Below are 22,943 nucleotides of genomic sequence, written 5' to 3'. Positions count from 1 at the left end.
CAAACTGTCTTGTTTATTTCTTTTAAGTTACTTATTTTTCATAGAGCCACAAAGTATTCTTTGTAAAATCTGCTGTGCCGAGGATTCAGAGGAAACAGAACATAGCTACAATAGAATGATCCAGGATTGGGAGCCTAAAACCCTTAATACAGATCACTGCACTACTGATACACTTCTCATACAAGGGGCAAAGAAAATCTAGATGCATTTTGAAGTTTTGTTCTCGACTTGATACTGATGACTTGTATTTCTCAGAAACTAATCTTTGCCTATCAGTTCACTGACTTGCTACATGCTTTCCATGCTGCGTTGAGAAGCAAATGTGGAAGGGCCTTGTTTGTCCGAGATCTCTGTGAATACAAAAGGCAGTTGTTGCTAAGAGTTAGCTTCATGGCTGACTTTTCACTGTTCAGTTCAGTTCAGTTCTGCCTACATTTAATACACAGAGTACTTCCTACTATAAAGAAGGAGTCTTTTTTTATTCTTTTATGTTTTTCTACTGCAGACAAGGGAGTTGCAAAGAAAGGATAAAAACTGTCATAACATATGATCCCAGGTCAACCAAGAACAAAACTTGTAAGTAAAAACTGGCATTATTTTATGCAGTGTATTTATGCAGTTAGCTGTAATGTCTAACAGTTTTTCTTCTTGCAGTCCAGTATTGTTTCTCCCACACATTACATTTACTTGATAAAGTAAGGATGATTTTCTTAATTTGAATTTAATGGTGTAGTACAAGTTGTTCACCGCAAACATGTAAGCAAAACTGTGATTGTGAGCATTCAACTATGAGCCTCTAGGTTCAACAGACACAGTTCAGACTAAAAATATGCTGCTGAGAAAATCTGATCTTGGGGGAGGGGTTGGGGCAAGGTTAATTATCAGACAAATTATTTACCTGATATAGATCCCAGCATGACCTCAATAACACCAGTGCCAGCACAAGGAAAATGTTTAAGGAGATTAAAACTCTTACAGGAACTTAAATCTACAATACAATACAAAGAGTGTATAATACATATATATATACATATTATATAGCATACATAATTTTAAATTATCTTCCCAGAATCAAAACTAGCTTTTACATTTGTAATAATGTATATCTCTTCTAAAATGTAGTTGTAAATTACTTCACTGTCCTTTTTAACAGCTTGTCCTTCCTGTTTTCTTGTAGCTATTATGTCCGGCACATATAAGAAGTCATGTCTAACATCTCAATGTCCATTCTCAATTTTCTTTCTATTCACTTGCTTCATTGGAGATAAGAGACAAATTGCAGCCTCACTACAATTTGTATTCTGATAGAAATGGATTGTTAGATAAACGGGAAAAACTTATCAATATGTATAATTAAGATAGGGCTGCAACAATTCCTTAGTGAATACTAAAGCGTGGTGCTAATGACCAAAAAATTGTATATTAAGTGACTCGCATATTTTAGACAATATAAGTGCTGCTCCAAATGTAATGTCTCCTGTTTTATTATGTTGACATACAAGGTCAGAGGCAGATATTGGTAGTATGGCAGTAGAGGTTCAACTTCATGCCAATGTATCATTAATACATTTATTCATGCCAATGTATCATTAAATTTTGTTGTCAGATGGCAGCAGAGGGACAGTCTGACAATGACATCTGACACAGAAACACACATGAAGAAAAGGTGTGTAATTGATCTCGTCCATGTAGAAAAAAATTGTACCCACTGAAATTCATTGATGCTTGTTGAATGTTTATGAAGAGCAAACAGTGGATATTGGAACAGTCAGGTGGTAGATGATGTATTTCAGTGGTGGTAACAGTAATGTGAAAGACAAGCCACTTTCCAGATGGCCATGAAGATTTTCTAGAAGTACAGCATGCAGCCTCTTATTCACTGCTGATGAAAATGCAGAGCTAATAGTGATGAACATATTGAAAAATAGTGTTTTGTAGCTGAGAATTTTCTCCATCAAATATTGTTGTGCTCTTCCTATCTCATAGATTCCATATTAAAAAAAAAAAAAAAGAGGCATGACTTTTGAAGTAAAATATACATATTTTATATACTCACATGTATATACGTATCAATGCTGTAAAGATAATATATTAGCTTCCTGACTTCTAAATACATAACTGTACGATCTTAATGTTTTATTAAGCTGTTTTATTGCATTTACTGTAACATCTTTTGTCCAAATATGGCACTGTATTACATGTTCAGTGAACTGAACAGTTTGTTATTTATAGACTCAATAAACATACCTTTGACTTGTTTTCCTTCAAGCAGCCTCATTAGACCTCATTTTGGGAGACATCCATCTAGGTGATTGTTCATATTTTAGCAGTAAGGTGCATTATGCAGCTTAGTGGACAGTAGACCTTGCAAAATTGGTGATCGTAAGGTTCAACATCAATAATTTCTTATCATAGTTTCTTCATAATCCCAGTGGTAAGGTAAGGACAATCTTTTTCTTGCCTAAAACCCACAACATTTAATATTTTACACTGAGAAGACAACTGGTGGTATTTAATTTCTATTCAACACAGTTAGAAACAAATTATTACTTAGAAGTTAAAAGTACACCTGAAATACTCCATGTGTTGATTTTACAATTTGACAGGTCACTTATATATATGTACAATCATATAGTGCAATGTTTTAACAAGATCACTGTTTCCTTGCAATGAAAACTCTTAGCAAACACTCAAGTTTTATTTGAAATTGAACAAATCCATTTATAAGGAGATTATTGTAAGACTATATTACAAACTCTGAAAAATAACGCATTCCTTGAATGTCGTCCAGGTCTGATCAAAGCAGTCATAATTACTAGATTCCAAAGGAGGACAAAATGAAGAGAAACAGAAATCTCTTACTTAAAGCATTTCTTTCAGTTTGATTAGTCAACTTCTCAGTCTTCTTGGATAGCTATACTTTTATGTGGGTTTAGAATAGTCCATGCAGTGTGTATAGATAAACACATATGTATACACTTTCTATGTATGTATGGTCAACTGTTTGCATACACATCACTTTTCTTTCTTTTTTCTAAGTTATGGTTTATTTATTTATTTATTCCTGAAAGCACACTGTATTCAATACTAGAGCAGCTTTTTTTATGTCTTTAACAATGACTCAATTTCTGATCAGTGGCTTAATTATTCACAACTGCAGCAACGTGAACAGCTTGGAGGGAATTAGATAGTATTTTCCTTTTACGCACATTAGAGGACTTGTTCTTTTGAAATATGTTTTCACAACTGTCCAGAATTATTTATTTTTTATTTTCTTTTTCTTTTCTTTTCTTTTTCTTTTTTTCTTTTTCTTTTTCTTTTCCTCTTTTGTCATTACAAAAATTTCTTTAAGGACAGTTTTAGAGATCTTTCATACATCACAGGAAATGATTATTACTTAAATAATTGCAGTCAGATATGTAAATCACATCACAGTTTCCGAAATAGCTAACAGTAAATCTGAATAATGTGTTGAACGATAGAAGTTAGCACTGACACACACTGAGATCCATTTTTATTTTTTTTTTTCAGTCTTAGCTATAAAAAATGTGTCTCACTTGTAATGGCAGTAAAAATAAATATGCTGGCTAGACAATATCCTGATCTGTGAAGCACTTATGACAGCATTAAATCTGGAAAGTCTTTTGTAAAATGGAAAGCTAGGTCTTTGGTTAGTATTCAAGCAGATATTTTGTTTCACAACACGTAAGAGATTGAATGCAGATCTTTTGATAAATAATCCAATTTCAAAATAGCTTGAAAAAATATGAATCCTGTCTTTGGGAGGCAGTGAAAGTGTTCATGGACAAATAAGTTCAGGAAATATCATGTTAATGCTACTAGAAGATGAATGAGTCACTATTCTGTCTGTACATAAAATACTGATTACTTACGAAAAACAAGTTCTGTTCTATTTCTGACTGTTTACTGAAATAGTTATAAATGCCTAGATGCAATCACAAAACAGAGCATTTACGTTTTTAAACAGTCAGTAGTAATAGCTGAGTGTAAATGAGAGATTGAAATCTTAAATGTGAGGTTAAAAAAGCAATAAAATTGAATCTGGTGATGTTTGATTCAGAGATTATGTTCTTTTTCTTCTGATGTTTACAAGGATTAATTGGCAGTTTTATACTGTCGATATCTTATAGACAGATAAATTAACAGGTACGTTGGTCTTTCAGCCATAAGGAGCAAAAGAGCAATTAAGACTTTTCATCATCCTCATCTGTGACTCAGTCCAAAAGGAACTTAGCGAATTTGTGTCCATCCAAATCCTTCTATTCACAGGAACTCAGTAAGAAAAGGATATAGCAGAGTATAAAATATTTTTCAGTGGAGTCAGCAGAACTAAATAATGAAGGTAGCACAGTAAAATGTTTTCTTCTAGTACATTACTTTAACTTTTAGAGAGCTGTTAAAGGATGGAGGCACCCCCTCCAATGGCAGTTCAGCAGCCCCAGACCAGGACACGCATACACATGTATGCAAATGCACACACAGGACAATGACATGGTGAGTCATGGATCACCACAGGCTATGTACTGCCTTCAGCAGCACCCCAAAGACTTCACACACCACAACAGCACAGACAGCCCAGTCCTGTCCTCCCCTCAGGTGGGCAGGTCTCTGTTTCAGGCATACTCACACACATCCAGATTCACCTCCACATACACACACATAGCTGTCCAAGCACTGACACAAACCCTCTGCTAGCCTGGCACGTTACCCAAATTTTGACACCCTTCACCCACATGGCATTTTCCGGAGAATGAACATGCATACCCCATGCACACCTGGCTTGGGGCAGATACAGGCAATGCCCCTGCCAACAGCCAGCACCAGACACACCGGTTGCAACCTGCTGCCCTGCTCCAGCCATTTGCATGGAGCATTCATCAGCCTCACTCAGACTGGTTCTTCTCTTGGATTTTGCTGGCTAGGTTTGTCACTGCATATTCTGCTTTATGGCTCCTTTGATTGTTAAGGCTTGTACTGTTGAAGAAGCAGGCACTCTTCTTCTACATGCTCTTAAGAAAGCAGTGAGAAAGCTTGTGAAATTTCATTTCCTTCTTTCCTTCTTCTACTGTCATCTTGATTCCAGCTTTCTGTCCTACTTTCCGCTAGTCAGAAGAGGGTGGCTTAGTATTGCCTCAAATTAACATTTCTTTTGTGTAGCACAGTTGCTAAATGAGCTTTGACTTGGTGATGAAAGCAGAGGTTAGACAGATTTTTGTTGTCTTTTTTTTTTTTTTTAATCCCAATTCTTCATTTTCATAGTGAACAATTAACTAAAAATGATCCTCATCCATATGGCAGAAAGATACATAAGACAAAAGTAGCTAATTGGTTTTCCAGGGATGTAATCCTTTACTTTAAATCCACAATCATTTTAAGGTTTTGGCCAAGTGAACTGCACCTGGTGAATGTAACTCCATGGGATATATTCTGTGTTAATGGATTTCTACATCCTGCAGCCATTAAAGCTCACTTTGACATTGAGTAAATATCATATCATTTCTCATCAGTTACCATTTCTGCCGCATTTACTGGTGGAGGGGAGAGATGAAGCATTTAAATGTTTTTCTGAAGCTCTAATAACCAGATGATAATCACTCTGAAACACAGTATAAATGTTTAAAAAGCAGAGAGCAGTTTGTGCTGTCACACCAAAGTTCTTAGCATTGCACCTACTCTCTGTATAATCTCTGTTTATTCTCTGTACACTTATTTTGCTTTGTTCTCAAGAAGATATTTTTCTTAGTTTTTGTTGTTGTTGTTTTTGCCTAGTTGCTTAAGTGCAACTCTGTTTCTAATGTGTTTATTTCAGTTTGTACAATGCAGTTTCTATATGTCTCTGCTTCTGATAGCAATATGACTCATTAATAATGATAGGTGAGGGAACAGTCTTTGAATGCAGCCTCCTTTTTCTAAAACTGTGGAGGAGTTAAAATCTAGCTATTATTTTCTTAAAACCACTTATCCAAATAAGGACTATAAATCTATAAAAAGCTACTTTTTATAAAAATTTTACAACATTTTGTAGAATAACTTACAGAATGTATGTTATAAGACACAATATTATAGAGATATTTTGATAGACATTTTTGACCACTGGGCAACAGAGGATAAACAGACAGATTACTTTATTCAGTCATAATATAATCATAGAAATAAAGTGATGTAGGTTGGAGGAGACCATAAGTATCAACTAGTTCCAATCCCCCTGCCGTGGGATGGGTTGTCACCCACTAGATTAGGCTGTCCAGGGCCCCATCCAGTCTTTACTTGAATACCCCCAAGACATTCTCTTTTCATTTAATATATAAAATATATTTTTTGTAATTTTACTATGAACAAAGGCTTGTTAGAGCAGTTCCAATATTATTTTATTATTTACATTTTTAATCATAGTTATTTAACACAACATTTAATATCACAAAAAATTGTAAGCATTGCATAGCATTGAAAGCAATCAGAATTACTGTATTCTCATTAACAAAACACAAATTGTATTTAAAGTCAATTTGACACAGTCTCTGTATGAAATATAGCCAAAGAATGAAATCAGCCTGCTAGTACCAGAAGTGGTGAGCACACTGCAATTACAGATCTAGTGTAGCTGTCTTTGAGTTGACATTTATAATCCTTCTTAAACATCTCCTGAACCAAGCAGAGTAGCTCAGATATGTCCATACTGCATCCTTCTTTAAAGAATCATTCTGTTATCACAAGGCTGAACCCAGTCTAGCTCTCTGTATTGATATTGTGCTGCTCTAAGTAGAGGGTACAACAATAGATTTTCCTGTGCTTTTCAGTTTTCAGATAATGGTTTATGGAGATTATTTTGGTCCAGCAGGATTTAATAACTTGGTCTCTGTCCAATGCAAAGTAACTTGAAGGGCTTCCAGGCCTAAATTTGTACAGATAAGTAGACTACTGCATTTTTATAGCTCTGTGACAAGGCTAATGCACAGTAAGCTCAATATCTGCTGTGAAATAGTTAATAAATTAACACATAACAAAAATACTTTACTTATGATTATATTAAGCTTAGAACAAAGAAATCAAATAGTTTTTTGGTAGAAGAAATTAACAGCAATAACAGAAAAAATAGTTAAATTAAAAAAAAAAAAACTTTTATAATAGTTACTATGCTGTAATGTACATTTATCATCTTTAATGTGTTACATGGTGCTGTGAATTACAACCTATGACTTCCACAAGATGCCTAGGGGCTTAAAACAAGTAGATGAGATTTCAGATATGTGATCAAACTCTCTTTTATGTGATATCACTCATTTCTGCTTGAATGTAAAAGTAAGTAATACAGGAGGAGATAGGTTCAGCATCTGCCCATCTGTTTGATAGGTACCTCCTATATTCAGAGCTGGCAATAGACTGAAATGTTTGTGTTGATAGTCCTGAATTGAGGGCACACAGTGAGAGATTCCATCATTCTTTCCACCCATAAAACAACAAAAATAGGCTGCCCTCCTCTGAGCTGAATAATACAGCAAAAGCAAAAATTATCTTTTCTCTAGTTTTAGACGGATAGAACATGCATTCACAGACAATGGAAAATAATGAACAATTTGAATCCTTTTTCGTGATGACTTTTAGCAAAGCTTAACATACAGGAACAATTGTCACAACGTATCTGGTCAGTTGCTGATAAAGTCTAGCTAAGAATGCCTAAGTGCAGAAATATTCAGTGGTTCTGCGTTGCTAAAATTAATAGCTTTCTAATTACATGTTTGCTCAATCTGTGTTGCATTGTAAAAGCATCCTGATTATATATATTTTGTTAATAATGGATTATCATGGTTTGTTGAGCAAATCCTGGACTTAGTGGTCTTTATAATGTCTCTAGTATTGAAAACATTAAAAGAAAATTGTCACAGCTACATTGTTATGATGTATAGTACAGGTTTATGTAATTATTGATGTTGAGTATTCAACTCATATTCCTATCTACTTCTACCACCTGTAATTTAAAAGAATCTTTAAAAGCCTTAAAACACACAAAACGAAACAACAGTAATAATAATATTAACAACAACCTAGAATCCACTTGGTATTTTTTTCAGTGATTACTGGAGGTAAATAATTCTACTGAGTATTATATTATATAAATCATATAAAATATTATATGTAATGTACCATGTATTTTGAGGATAATGAAAATATTACAAGATAACCATGTGATTACCATCTGATATATGACAAGGGTCATTTAGAGCTAAGGATGACCTATTAATTTTATCTCTTGTACTGTTCTCAACCCATAACAAGCAACAACAACAACAAAACCAGTAAAATGTGCGTAAAATTTAGATTATACCCTTTACAATCACAGGTGCTTTCTTTTATGAACATCATCTACTTTAAATCTTTTACTGCTTTTATTGTGGCAGTACAATCACAATTCTGGGTAAATTACAAATGATTCCCTCTCTACATTTCTTTCTTTCTCTGATTTTTTCTTCCCCTCTCCCTTTTTTTTTTTTTTTTTTTTTTTCCTTACCAGGTAGTTCTTGTACAAGATTAATCTTATGATCCGTTTGTTCTCACCTTAATACCTATACATTTTTAGCAGTATAATAAATTTAAATCCCATTTCTTGTTCAAAAACATAATCACTTCAAAAAAAGATTATTTACTCTTCGATAATTTGAAATTGTCTTGTATTACAGAAGATGTTTCTGAGTTATTGGAACTCTATGTTATTATTATTGAATTAATTAATTTACAATTTGAAAAGAAATAACTTGCAATTCTAGCATGAGTTTATTGTTGATTAAACATTAAAGGATTTCTTTTTTTTTTTTTTTGAAGAATTTGGGTATCTGAAGTGGCAAATAAAAGACATCAAACAACTTAGAAAATGTTCAGACCTTCATAATGGTAGCTATTGCATTTGTTAGTGTTTTATAGAAGTTATAATAGAAAATTTTAATGCAGTTCAATTTTTTGCCTGGGTTTGCTCACATCTTGACTATGAGATGCAGTCTTTGCCTCTTCATTTCAAAAGGAACAATGTAGACTGACAAATGTTTGGAGAGCAGTGTGTCCAAAAATATGTAGTAGTATCTTAATAACTGAATGGTAGAATTCTGCCTGAAGGTAAAAAAAAAAAAAAAAAAAAAAAAGACAATGGACACAGTAGAAATGTAAAAAATCATCAATGGCACAAAGTTAGTGGACAGGAATATTTGTTACCTTTTCTTAAAGGATTCAAATAGTAAGATGCAGGTGCACAAGTAGAGGAAGTCTTGACTTAAATAACAGATTAACTCCTTGCCAGAAGATTTTGTGGATGCAAAACATTTGTATGTATTCCAGGAGTATTGTAATAAGTACTTGGAAGACTGTGCTGATGAGAATTTCTGAATAGATGCAATTTGTCAGTCTCATGGCTCCCCATGAGGTGAAAATAATAGGAGATAGGGAGAATACTCAGTACAGTATATGCTTGCCTCATCATTGCTCTTCTTAGGTATCTATTCATGTTTACCGTTTGAGATATCAGTATGAACAATATTGCATGAACAAGTAAATGCTTTCTTCTTTTCAGCTAGATTTTTTTTTTTTTTTTAATAAATGCATTGAAATCACACTGAATAAGAGCTATGGTCATACAAGGAAATTGAGATTTGCAGATTCTTTACTTTTGAGACAAATATGCCAATGAACAAAGACTAATAGAAAAGCCAGCATATCTCATTTATAAAGAATATCTTTAGGAGAGGGAATGTGAAACTCCAAAATCACAAAACAAAATTCCAATAGACATAAAAATATTAGTTAGATTGTCTCACATTCTAGTCTTTTCTTTATTTCTCCCACATGCTGATATTAGCTATGTTCAGTATATAACTGGTTTTAAATGTGTTATGTGCATCCAGTTAAAGACTGTGCAATCTACTTACATTTTCAGAAGTCTCTTGTGCAACAAAAAAGGTAAATGTGAGCTTGGCATTGAGAGTGCTGATGTCTAGAGGGCAAATCAGTGCAGAAGTTTCTGGTACTTTAGGAAAAGTCTTATTTCACAATTCATGATATTTCTTGCAATCTATTTGTTTAGTTTTCCACATTCCCCCCCCCCCCATCCCCACTGAGCCATGAATTTGGAAGATATTTGACCTCTTCTGAGAAAACAGGGATACTCTGGCATAAAAGATGACATAGACAATGTTGTGTTAGAAAGAATGTTGTGTTAGAAAGTCACAGATTCAAGATCATTATGATAAAAACAAGTTCTTTTGTCTTGTGAATTTCTGCCATAACTACCTCTTAACATCAGAATTTACTGTTTTGTTTGTTTGTTTGTTTGTTTGTTTGTTACTGTGCATTTTTAAAACACTGGTACTAGAAAACACTGGATAGGGAATTTTTACAGAGTGCTGTAAGTGAACACTAAAGTCTTCAAATATCCAAATAGCCAGATTACTGTTTGTATTCTTACAAGTTACATTTTTCATGCTTACTTGTTTGCAAAAAGAAAGAGAAAGGAAGAAAGGAAGAAAGGAAGAAAGGAAGAAAGGAAGAAAGGAAGAAAGGAAGAAAGGAAGAAAGGAAGAAAGGAAGAAAGGAAGAAAGAAAGAAAGAAAGAAAGAAAGAAAGAAAGAAAGAAAGAAAGAAAGAAAGAAAGAAAGAAAGAAAGAAAGAAAGAAAGAAGGATCCTCATTTGCATCCTTTTGTTTGCGTTTGGTCCCAGAGCCATAACTGCATTTCAGTTTCCTAAATTTCAGGCATTAACTTATTTTTAATTGCTGAGCATAGGGGAAAAAAAGATACAACAATAACCAAAACTGTATGACAACAATTTCTTTAAGCTCATATAATTTAAAAATGTACATACAATTTACAGCCAATTTCTACCCCAATGCAAACTTTCATAGGCAAATGATTTCCCTAAAATACAGGATTATAGGGGCATCAGTGAAATGTTTCTAAGCACTACTGTACAAACACTGACCATTTTCTATACAGTTTTGCCTACTTCAGCATGAAATAAATGCTCTAGAGCTGTCAAATTTGAAAATGCCAATTCAGATTACTATGAATCCAAATGCAGTTTTCAAATACAATTGAAATCTGCAAAGTCATCTTCGTAATTGTAATAATTCAAAACAAATTGAGATTTTTTTTTAATATAGTGTAGATACTAATGAAGTTCTTAAAATGCTATCTCAAAAATGTGAGCTGTCTGCTGAGTACAGTTTTTTTTTTTTTATCCAACAAATTTGCTTGAGAATTTGAAAATGACAAGCTTAACATTACTGTGTAAAATTCACTAAATGAGCAAGAGAATATGTTATTGAGCAAGGCCTATTTTTCTGTATTCTAAAAAGCAAATTACAATAAACAACACATAATGTGGTAATTAAGAGATACACATGCATAAGTCTGTATTTGCAAAACTACAAGGAATTTAAAGCTCGTAAGATTTTAAAAAAGATCAATACCATGCAATCCAAAACTATTCATCAACTCAGCTTCATAATGGAATAGAATCATAGAATCGTTAAGGTAGGAAAAGACCACTAAGACTACCTAGTCCAATCATCAGCCTATCATCATAATGCGGACTAGACCTTGTCCCTAAGTGACACATGTACCCTTATCTTGAAAACCTCCAGGGATAATAACCACTTCCCCAGGCAGCATATTCCAATACCTTACCATTCTTTTTCTAATATCCAACTTGAATCTACTCTAGCACAACTTGAAGTCACTACTCATTCTACCAGTTGGCCAACCCTCATCTCACTGCAGTCTCCTTTCAGGGAGTTGTAGAGAACAATAAGGTATCCCTCGAGCCTCCTCTTCTGCAGATCAAGCAATCCCAGTTAGCTCAGCCTCTCCTCATAAGACTTGTTCTCCAGACCCCTCAACAGCTTTGCTGCCCTTCTCTGGACATGCTCCTGGGCCTTGATGTTTTTCTTGCAGCCAGGGGCCCAAAACTGAACACGGTATTCAAGGTGAGGCCTCACCAAAGCTGAGTATAGGAGGATAATCACTTCCCTGGTCCTGCTGGTTACACTATTTTTATACAAGTCAGGATGCCACTGGCCTTCTAGGTCATCTGGACATGCTGCTGGCTCATGTTCATCTGGCTGTCAAATAATACCCCTATAACTATGATTCTATGATTTTCCTGTTACATTTATGAGTGGCATGAAAAAAAAAATAATAATAGAATCACTGTTATTAGTTCTGTTGTCATATATGTCACAGAGACAGACAACACATTCTTTTCCAGAATACCTTAAAGCTCTAAAGAAAACCTAAGGCTGAAAAATGGTAGAACTAGAGAAGACAGAAGGTGAGAAACATATCCATGTCTGCATTTTTGTTTGTATTTTAGGGAAAGAGCTGAGGGAAGAAGAGATAACTGGTTTGCTTAGTCCTCACAGCTTAAGGCTCCTGGTATGTTTTTGGGAGTGTTCAGAACACCTGAACAACTGTGTAAGCCAGTCAGATTCAACAGAAAAGGTAGCAGAATTCAGTTTATAAATGTAATGTTAGAAGCAATACTACTAGTAATATTTACATAACATTGCTATAATAAAAATAACTAAATTATTTGCATAACTTCAGAAAGTCTTCTCTTTCAGGTTTACGCACAGTGAAAAAAATCTGAGCATTACCTAAGCATTTTCATTATCAGTGAAATGAAATAGTTAAAAAGAATTTTTACCCGATAAAAACTTCATCTTTATTAACTTGAACGTTGTCTATTTGTAAGTGTGACACTCCAAGAATAAGTTCTTATTCTGACTGATTGAAATATCAATAAAGACACCTCCATTACATGCCTATTTTACTTCTTAAAGACCTATTGATTAGATCATTGCCACCATGCACAGAAACACTAACATAAAGAATGTGTAGATAAAAATAATAATAATAATAATAAAGAAAGAAAAGAGAGAACAGATAGTTTGTAGGATTCTTAACACTTTATGCTATGAGAGCACTTACCCTCCTGAAGAGGCTGGAACTACTATTTCATTGAATAATTGTAGGAAGAAAATTGTATTTTTTTTTTCTTTTTGATTTGATTTTTTTTTTCTTTTTGGTTTGAAAATTACTAAAAGAACAGGCATAGGTGAATTTTTAGAATCAAAGGAACAGGGTCTTACAGACTCAGTAATATTTATGTGCTCTTCTACTGCAGAGGAGAGGAAGAAAAATAGTGTATAATCAGCACAAGTTAATATGTTTCTAGGAGTATTTCTGCAGCATAATCCATGACAAATTCTTTAGCTGTTCTTAACTCATACTTAATCCTTTTAGAGTTTCATATTATTTTTAACCAAATAATCCTAAATTAGGAAACAAATGTAGTGAGCTAACTAATAATATAGTTAAGTGGACTTGAAGCATAATAAAAATTAGATTAATTTTTATGTCAAAATTAAAATACCAATTTGGAAACCTTTTTGTTTTTTTTCTTGAGTATAATTAATATTAAACACTAGATACTAACACTAGATAATAACACTAAGAAAAGGAAAAAAAAGAAAGAAAGAAAGAAAGAAAGAAAAAAAAGAGAGAAAGAAAGAAAAAAAAAGAAGAAAAAAAGGGAGAGCAATTATTTGCTTCTAGCATCTCAGATCAGAATAAGTTGGTTTGGGGACAGAAAATGGGAGATGCAGAAGGAAAAATACATCCTCCTGTGGTATAAATTAAAATGAGTAAGAAAGAATGAAAACTAAAGGTGTCGAAAGTGAAAGTAACAGCATATAATGAGAAAGAGGAGAGTAATAGACTGCTCAATGCAGGAAAGCTGTAACAGGTAAAAAAAAAAAAAAAAGATGAAGGCAAGATACTGTTTTTATACTATTATTTCTACTATTTCTGAATTAGACATCTACATATACTAGATGGTATATATTATACGGGGATACAGATCTAAATCCATAACTTCTCTGTACATAAAAAAATGATGAATGTAACCGCAGTCTGAAGATAAGGTGTCTGAAACATGTCCAAGTCTGTTATTAGAATAGCTGACCTTTGTTCTTATTCATCTTATGCACTACCTAAGTCTTAAAGAAAACTTGTGGTGAAGTAGCAGCTAATGAGGTTTCCTTTTCTCCTGTTGTCATCTCTCAATACAACCAAATTTCTGTACTTTTTCTTAGTCTACAACTTGATTTTTACTTCATTTCACTCTTGAGAGAAATTACTTAAACATGCTTTGAGTCAACGGCTGAAAGGGCAGATAACCGAGTTGTTTAATTCCTCTTACCTACAACAAGCAAATTCATGCAAAAACTAATTAAATAAATAGATAAGTAATCTTGCATTATATAAATATATTACCTAAACAAGTGATCAAGCAATGGTGAGTCTGTGTTTGGTTTTCTGTTTTTGGTTGGTTGGTTGGTTGGTTTGGTTTGTTGTTTTTCTGTCTAATTCCATCAGGTAGCGTCTTTCTTGAGTAAAATGCATTTTTAATTTTTGTTGTTCCTCCATGCTCTAATACCTCTGTGGATTGTTTCTGTAAGATTTTATAACAGAATCTAAAGAAAATTATTTAGATGAAGACAATACGACTGACTGCTTCTTTCATCTGTTCTAAACTGATCTCCCAATAATTTTAATGATCACTAGCTCGTTCTTTGCAGGCATTTGTTGAACAGTCACATCTTGCACAATGGATGAATATTGTTGTCAATAACAAATCAAACCAGTGAGTGAGGAAATTTTTTTGGCCCAGTTAGTTTTTAGAGGAAGGAGACTAGTGGGAGTGTGAATAAGTTTTAATACCTATCAGAATACTTCAAAACAGTATGTAAACTAAGCTCTGACTATTATCAGCAGCTACAGGTTCCAACACCTTAACTCTTTTTGATGTAGAGGACTCAGATATACAAGTAAGAAAAAATACCTTCAAGTAAAATTTCATCAGATTTTGCACATCATTATAGGGATATTTGAATTTTTCTGTTGCTTCTGGGTTTATTTTACTGTTCCTTGTTTCTGTTAGGTCAGAACCTCGATGATTGTTTTCTTCTCTCTGCTGCCCAGTGCTTTTGGTTATCCTTTTTAAACACAAAAGTGCAATGTACAAGGAGATTCAGAAGTTTATCATACACACCATAGACAAAAATATCACTCAATATGTACAATAATTGGTTACAGGAAGAGTTCCTTCATATGTGGCCAAGAGAATCTGAGTACTTCCTATACTAACTGAATAATGACTCCAATTGATTATATGTAATTTAAAATGCGCTGTAATTGTTTATCTAATTGCATTCTATTCTATCTAATTGCAATTGTATCTAAAACGACTCCATTATTTCATAAGTCTCAAACACAACCCTTCTCTTGATGCAGTCCTGCCTTATGAGTAATTTTTAATAACTCATCTTTTTCATTCTTGTTATTTCTTTTCTCCTTTCTTTCTCAGTATGTTTCTTATTTCCCTGTGGCTTTTTAGAATGGCAGATAGAACTGTACACACTACTCAAGATACAAGCAAACAGCAGTTTGAAATAAAACCAAATTTTGCTGTTTTGTTTTGACAGCTGCTGCCCATTAAACTAATCATTTTAGTGAACAGTGATATTCTCTGTTCTTCTGGAGAATGGCATTCAGCTAAACTGAAGAGAACTAACTGACATGAACTAACTTGAGAATGTTATTGTTCACACACATATTCTTCCTTTTTTGATTACTGATGCTTCAGAATATAATTATCCATCAATGTCTGGAGAACCTTACTGCCGACTTTTCCCAGTATTCAGTTTCCTACACTTTAACTATCTTTCTGGCTTATTAAAAAGCTTTTCCTTCAGTCCTCTGGTGAAAACTTTGGTATATAGTCTTGCAGAGACTTTCTGAAAGCTGGTCTAATATGAATGAAAAAAAAAGGAAGTTTTGTGAGCAACATGAAAATAGAGGATCTGTACCAGATCATAAAGGAGAGGGCTACAATTATATCTTTTTTTTTTTTTTTCCCCAACATTATCTTTTTCAGACCTGCAAAGAGTATGCTGAAAGATTGCCTAAACAACAATGTTAAAAGCTTCAGCTGGTAAAATTTGTCTCTAAAGCAATTGCTTTTGAAGTAAATGGAAAAAAAAAAATGTATAGGAATGTTTTACAATTTGCTTATTTAAACATACATATATTGTTTATAATACATGTATTTGTTAAGATTCATTCATCATATAAATATGGAGTGATGTACATTTTATTATAATTTGATTGTTGCCATTTATTTTAAGTGCAGAAAAAAATCAAAATCAAAGACAAATAAATAAATAAAACCAACAGTTGCAGAAATCAAGTACTAATTGTCTTTCTTTCCATCTGTGGAATATTTATGGAGACGTAGCCCTCTACACATAAGGTAATGCTACAGTTACATTCCTACATTTTTGCACTTCTGTCTTCATAATTCCCCACTAAGTAACTGAGGCATCCTTCATCCTACTGAATGGACTGTAATGAATTCCCATCTTTTGTGCGTAAGAACCTCCTCACCTTTTACAATGAAAGAATGACCATGACTTCCTTTTTTTCAATGGCTCTAACAGAAACACAAATTGATAATCTCTTATTTTGTCTGGATGTTACACCAGATCTTAAAATACACTGTGATGGCTAATTTTCATTCACACACCTTTAAATGTTTGCTCTTTACTTTCTAACAGTATTTGGAAATTGAAAAGACTGAGTTACTTGACATACAGTTGAGACAAAATAGATACTAAGAAAGGGGTGAAGAATATGAACTGGTGCCTGATTGTGAAACAGTAAAATTCTCTTTGGTAAAAAAACCCCACAAAGATAAATACAGCTTCTAGGTTGTTTGTTTGTTTAATGCTTTTGTAACATATGAGTTATTTAAATTTATTTCTGAGGAATTTCCATTATTTTATCATTAATTTCCACGCATTCCTTGCTCCTTGATTTCTATAAGATCTAGTTTGTAAAGGTTGTCTGTCATTCTATTACATTGCTGTATCTTCTGCTGCCCAATGTTTGTATCAGCTTTATTTCTTACAACTCACACATGACGGAGTAAGCTGCCATGATAAGGATGTGCCAACACAGTTAATTTTTAGGTTAAAATATTTGGGAGTTGGCAAAAAAATATGTTTTTGATGACTTGTTGATAGTCACTCTTTTAATTCATGTTCTTATTAACAGTATCATAAAAAAACATCTTGTGCTGAATACCACTGATATAGCTGAGCATCTCTGAGTATTTTTTTTTAATATATATATATATATTTGTCCCTGGGAGTAATGAGTCCAGGTCAAATGGCAAAACTGGAACTTCTGCCACCTCTGTCATTGGCCAGTAATGTTAGCTATAGTGTTCAAACAGTGCTTTTGTGAATGTTATCTCCAGCAAAAAGGGTTTTCTTTTTTTTTTTTCTTTTTAGTGCATAAAAACTGATTAAATCCAGCTTCTATTAAAAGCCGTCAGACATGAAGTACAAATTTTCAAGACTTGATCTTGAGCCAAAATAGCTCATCACTTTGTCACTGACATTACTCGTGAGAGAAAAATATCACAGCTAAATGGAAAGCAGAAGTAGGCTTACCAGCGTCAGAAAACATGCAGCAAATTGTGACAATATACTGGTACTGAAGTAATTTCAAGGTTAAATATTCCTCACTGTGAATGTTCTGTTTATATAGTCTTAAGGAAGCTTTGCTTAGTGCTAGACTTTAAAATATATTTTTTCATAGAAAATATGATAAAGCTTCATTAGTATTCACTTACTTGATAAAGGGACATAAATGGTGTGTAAAGTGTTTAGCACAGATGTATGCATTTAATTACAGCTATCTATTTTTCATAAGGTGAATCACACATTTCTTAACTTCATTTGTCTTTTGATTAAATGACCTAGGAATGTCAGGCAAATACAAATAAAATTTGCACCAGAAAGACTCAAGTTGCTTTTCAATTTTTAGCACTGATATACAGAACAGAACTTGCACAGATCTTTGTGCTGGTAGACCAGTTTACCTGCTCCCCCCACAAATCAAAAAGTCAGGTGAACTGGTCAAGTTAACACTTCAGTAGTCTAGTACCATTTTATATGGAAAACTGTGGAAAAGCTGATGTGTGACTTATTTAATAAAGAATTATAGAATATTAACAGAAATTACAATTGACTTCATTTTGCAGAAAAATATTTTTTAAACTGATCATATTATCTGCTGAAATTACAAATTTGCTTTTCAAATTTATCTAAAATAAAATAAACAAAACTCAGTTAAAATATTTAATGCATGAGTTTAATAACTATATCGCATTGTGATTTGAAATATTAGAAATATCAATAGGAAATTATCAACAAATGATGATAATTTGTCTTCATGAAAATGCTGGAAAAAAAAAAAAAAAAAACAGAATTTACCTTATTCCTTGATTATATTTGAAATACTTGGATTAATTTACTGAGCTATAGCATTTGAAATTTAAGCCACATCTATTGCAAGAGAAGGGAGATTATGGTAATCTGAGATATTTCTATACCCATCTTCTCCTGTAGTTAACAGGTTGTCCTGTGGAGGCTGAAAAAAGATAAAGCAGATATTTTAATTTCAGATGACCTGTCTCACAGCCTGACATGTGGAAACTAGGAACCAGTGGAAGCTGTTCTGCAAGATCTTGCAATAGGCTGCTGAGCCTTAGGAAGATTTTTACAATGCTATTCAAGCTTCCTCGGTTAGGTTGTGCTGCCTTTTCATTAATACTGCTCTACTATGTCAGTTATGAGCTTTGTCATCCTACATCTACAGAAGGATTTAGCAACTGAAAAATAGTCAGTTGCCAAGCAGCTGCCCTTGATTCACGTACTACTTGTTTCATAACTAACTGCTTTTCCACCCTGTCCATATCAAGAACACCATGAAAACAGAATCAGAATTAATGGTACAAGTTCCTGCATTTCCCTGAAAAATATTTTTATTGCTAAGTCTGTTCTGTCAGTTAATATACAGATAGGTGATGAAGATGGAGAGAACAAAAAAAAAGAATTTGTAATCTTTTTTTGGCATTAATGACTCATTAGTAAACAGCACAATATTTGCTCAAGGAAAATAAATTCCAGTTTTCTCTCCAGCCTGGAGTAAAAGTAGAAAAGGTTTTGTATTATTAACTTTGGCATTTTTAAAGCTCAAGCTTGTGTAAGATTACATAAAAGGTTGCTCTGATGACTCAGCAAGCCTGTATCCTTATCCTCCTTCTACTTAAATAAGACACTCTTCTAATAACTCTGTTAGTATTTACAGCTCTTAGCTTCTTTGAAATCTTTGCTTTCATGCTTGCTGTAATAGTGCTGGCTTTCAGTACCTTCTGTCTCTCCTACCCATTGTGTCAGTGTGCTTTCCCACACCCAGCTTTCTCATTCAGCCTGGCCGTTACACAAAGCCTTGCTCAGACATGTAATGAGAACATTTCTGATGACTCTGAAGGCCACTAAAACAGGTAGTAACTACAAATCTGTCTAAAACTGGGTGCAGGAAGAACTGATGGCAGACACCCAGTTCAACAGCCAAAATATGACTATCAGTCAGTCATCTTACCTCATAAATAGTGAGCAGCCTAAGAGTCCCTTGAGCTCTCCTGCATAGCAGCCGACTGCATGATAGGATCTCTCTTCAAGTAGGGATGCTTCTCCATGTTACATCTATTGCAGAGATCGCCTTGCCAATACTGATCCTCAGTAAGTGACTAATTGTTTAACCTTTGATAATTTTGCTAACATTGTATCTTTTAGATCGATTGTGCACACATAATCCCTTAAACATAAGCCACTGACCATGTCTGGGACCTGGAGTAGATACAGCCACCACTAGGCTCCTTAACTCTCTGTTTCAGAGCGTTCAGAAAGCAAGGGGGTCCACTTGGAACCTCACAACTCAACAGAAGGTTCTCCTGGATGAATGAATCTAATCCTACACTCTGCACAGAAAATCCAATCGTCTCAAATCTTGTTAAACTGCTGTTTTATTCATAATTAAGCTTTGCTAAATCACTGTATTATATCAAATGTATTGCTGCTCTCTTACAATATAGTTTCCATCTGTGACATCCATACAATGAGCACCACACAGCCGGTTGTGATATGTATCAGTTAATGGGGGTGTAGCTCTACCGGGGATATAGATAAGCCCTAGCTTAATTCAAATACTTATTTTGGTATTTAATATTAATTATACAATAATAACTACAAATAAAATAACTCTACAACAGTAATAATTAAAACAATACTAATGAATAACATACTACTTGAAAAAACAATAATAAATAGAGTAACACAGCACTTGAGGCTTCACTTGCTTCCTTGTGTGAAGCAAGGCTTCGTACACAGGCTACTGGCCTCTGTTCCTGTAGGCCCTCTGGAGAATCTCCCTCTAGTGTTACACACATTTTACCTTCTGTATCTCTTCCACGCACATCAACTTTGCTTTACCATGCCAGCTTTATATCACCAATCTCTTTGTCTGAGAGATACATGGGTTGTGCAATTAAATATTACTTTATATTGTTTCTTCAGGTGCAGAGGGAGGTCTGTATAAACTCCTCCACAAAATTAATGTATCTATAGGAAAACCTGTAACAGTCTGAATCTAAAAAATCTGCATTTCAGTTAAATTCAAAGTCAAAGAATGGCAATAATAATTAATTTATGACGTGTTATGACAAACTCCGGCACAGGCCCAGAGTTGTGCTCAACTGAACAGTATTTTTCAAAGCAATAGAAATAAACTTTTCAAGCATGTCTACCTGCCTTGTGATTGTGTCTAACCTCGATGACTTCTTCTCATCCATACACTACTTGTGGGCTTCCTGTAGCTGTTCCATCTGGGCATGGTCAATGGTACGTTAACCTCTGAATGTTTGTCTATATGAACTTTAAAATATTCTAGTTAGTATGCTTGGGTGGATAGGGACAGGCTTTGGGAATGGAAGGTGCTGCTGCTCAGGAAGTTAATCTTGGGGCCTTGGGATGCTTTTAATGTAAAATATACAGACACAATCTGTGATTCTGTTCTCCTTTATTATATATTTGAACGCATTAGTCTACATCTTTTTTCACTGCACTACAATAAACAAAAGTTCCTAAAGGTTTCTCCCTTCTGCTCTCTCCATTTGTTCACTTCAGCAAATTTTATCACACTTCAACTCACTTAGTTTCAGATATCCCCCTATTTTCATGTACAAATTTATGTTTCCACCTTGAAGGGTGACATAATAACATCTTTAAACTTCTGTATTTCAAGACTTTTTTTTTTTTCTTCCTCTTTAAGCCTTTTTACTTACATCTCACTGTAGCACCCAGGGAGCTGTTCCTTCTTCTAGCATTTGAAGGTTTGTCTTGCAGACAGGTAAAAGGAAGCAGCCTTTCTTTGTGAACACTTGCACTTTTCCACTGTGACACAGATTATATTTTATCAGTTTCTGCTTTCACAATTTAAAATAACTGGCAGCAAAAGAGATCATTCTGGTCCTTAACAGCTTTCTCAAGCATCATTGTGAATGCCTCTAATGGGAATTTAGTCTCAAAAAGAATCTTAACTCAGACTGTTGCGCAGTGTAGTATGAGATTATCATCAATCTCTAGCCAATCTAATATTTCTGAAACATCTAATGTACAAAAGTACCTTCCTTTTAAGCGTGGAATGGAAAAAAAAAATAATTTATAAAAATATCAAAGTTGCTTATTTGTTATTATAACAAATAAGACGTAGAAATAAATTTGGTTAGGATTTGAAAGCTTAAATAACATAAGTTCAGAAGTTAGGTCATTTTTTGACAATTGAATAGTACATTTCAGAAGTAAATTTTTATAAATGGATGACTAGATGACTGATTTCTGTTCCATTTCTGGCTCTTTGCAAGTTTTTTTTTTTTTTTTTTTCTTTAACATAACTGTATTTCCTTGAGTATTTGATTTGTTTTCAGTATCAGTCAACTCAAAAATTATACATTCTTATATTTCTGATAAATTTTAGGCAGAAAAGTTTTTGGTTTTTGGGGTTTTTTTTTTTTTTTTTTTTTTTTGGAAATAGCTAATAGATATTCTGTAAATTGCATTAGAAATATGGCATTGCCATATTATTCATGTTAAACAGTGATAAAAGAAAAAAAGTGAACAAATGCAAATACAGCATCAATGAGTTTAAGATCAGGCACATTGCACCTTTAATGAAAAGAAATCTCATTAAAAACTCATTGCTGAAATATCTTTGCGACCTGAACAAGTAGTACTTTGTGCTGAAGTAACACACATGACATGTTTCATGTTTTAAATGGCACCACAGAGAACTTAAGTTTTGTGCACTGCATGTGTATTGTATTCTAATCTGTAGAAAACAACTACCATCATTTTCTTTCAGTCCTACAAACTGCACAGACTGCACAAGAACAAAACAAACCTCAAAGAAAGGAGCAAGAAGAGGGGGGAGAATATAATCCTTACAGAATGTTGTATTGGTAATAATAATCAGTTATATATAAACTGATGTATTGAACTTATATATATATCTATATAATTTTACTGCATGCATATTTCTGGAAACAAAGCCTGAGAAACCATTTATATACTTTTTTATTATTATTTTTCAAATTTGAAAACAATATTGATAAGAATTGTGGTTGAAACTTATAATTTCCAAAATTAAGTAAAATTCCTTATTGTTGTTTCGTATTTTTGTAGCTAAGGTGGAAAATTAAGAATGTCATCTGACTTGCAGGTTTCCTAATTTACTCTTCAGCAGAAATATGTAGTCTCACCATCCCTATATAGAACATGGTAAAACTTTAAAATCTAAGCATGTATTACTGAATCAGTCCAAACACTGGAATGTAAATTTTATTTCATCTTTACAGCATCAGCATCCCCAGAATAATGAAGATTTCTAATGATGTATAACATCAGAGCAATAAA

General features: G+C 33.6%; 1 long non-coding RNA gene across 1 annotated transcript in view; it reads left to right on the top strand.

The window, feature by feature from the left end:
- The first annotated feature begins 362 nt into the window (after nt 1-362).
- Nucleotides 363-22,943, top strand: part of LOC121106845 — a 61,668-nt gene continuing 39,087 nt past the window's right edge. Inside the window, exon 1 of the long non-coding RNA XR_005840013.1 lies at nt 363-576. This is a non-coding gene — a long non-coding RNA (uncharacterized LOC121106845). The remainder of the gene's footprint in view (nt 577-22,943) is intronic.

This window comes from Gallus gallus, chromosome 1 (genome assembly GCF_016699485.2).
Source record: "Gallus gallus isolate bGalGal1 chromosome 1, bGalGal1.mat.broiler.GRCg7b, whole genome shotgun sequence".
Classification (NCBI taxonomy): domain Eukaryota; kingdom Metazoa; phylum Chordata; class Aves; order Galliformes; family Phasianidae; genus Gallus; species Gallus gallus.
Note: the sequence above shows the minus strand (reverse complement) of the source record. Positions and strands in the feature narration are given on the sequence as shown.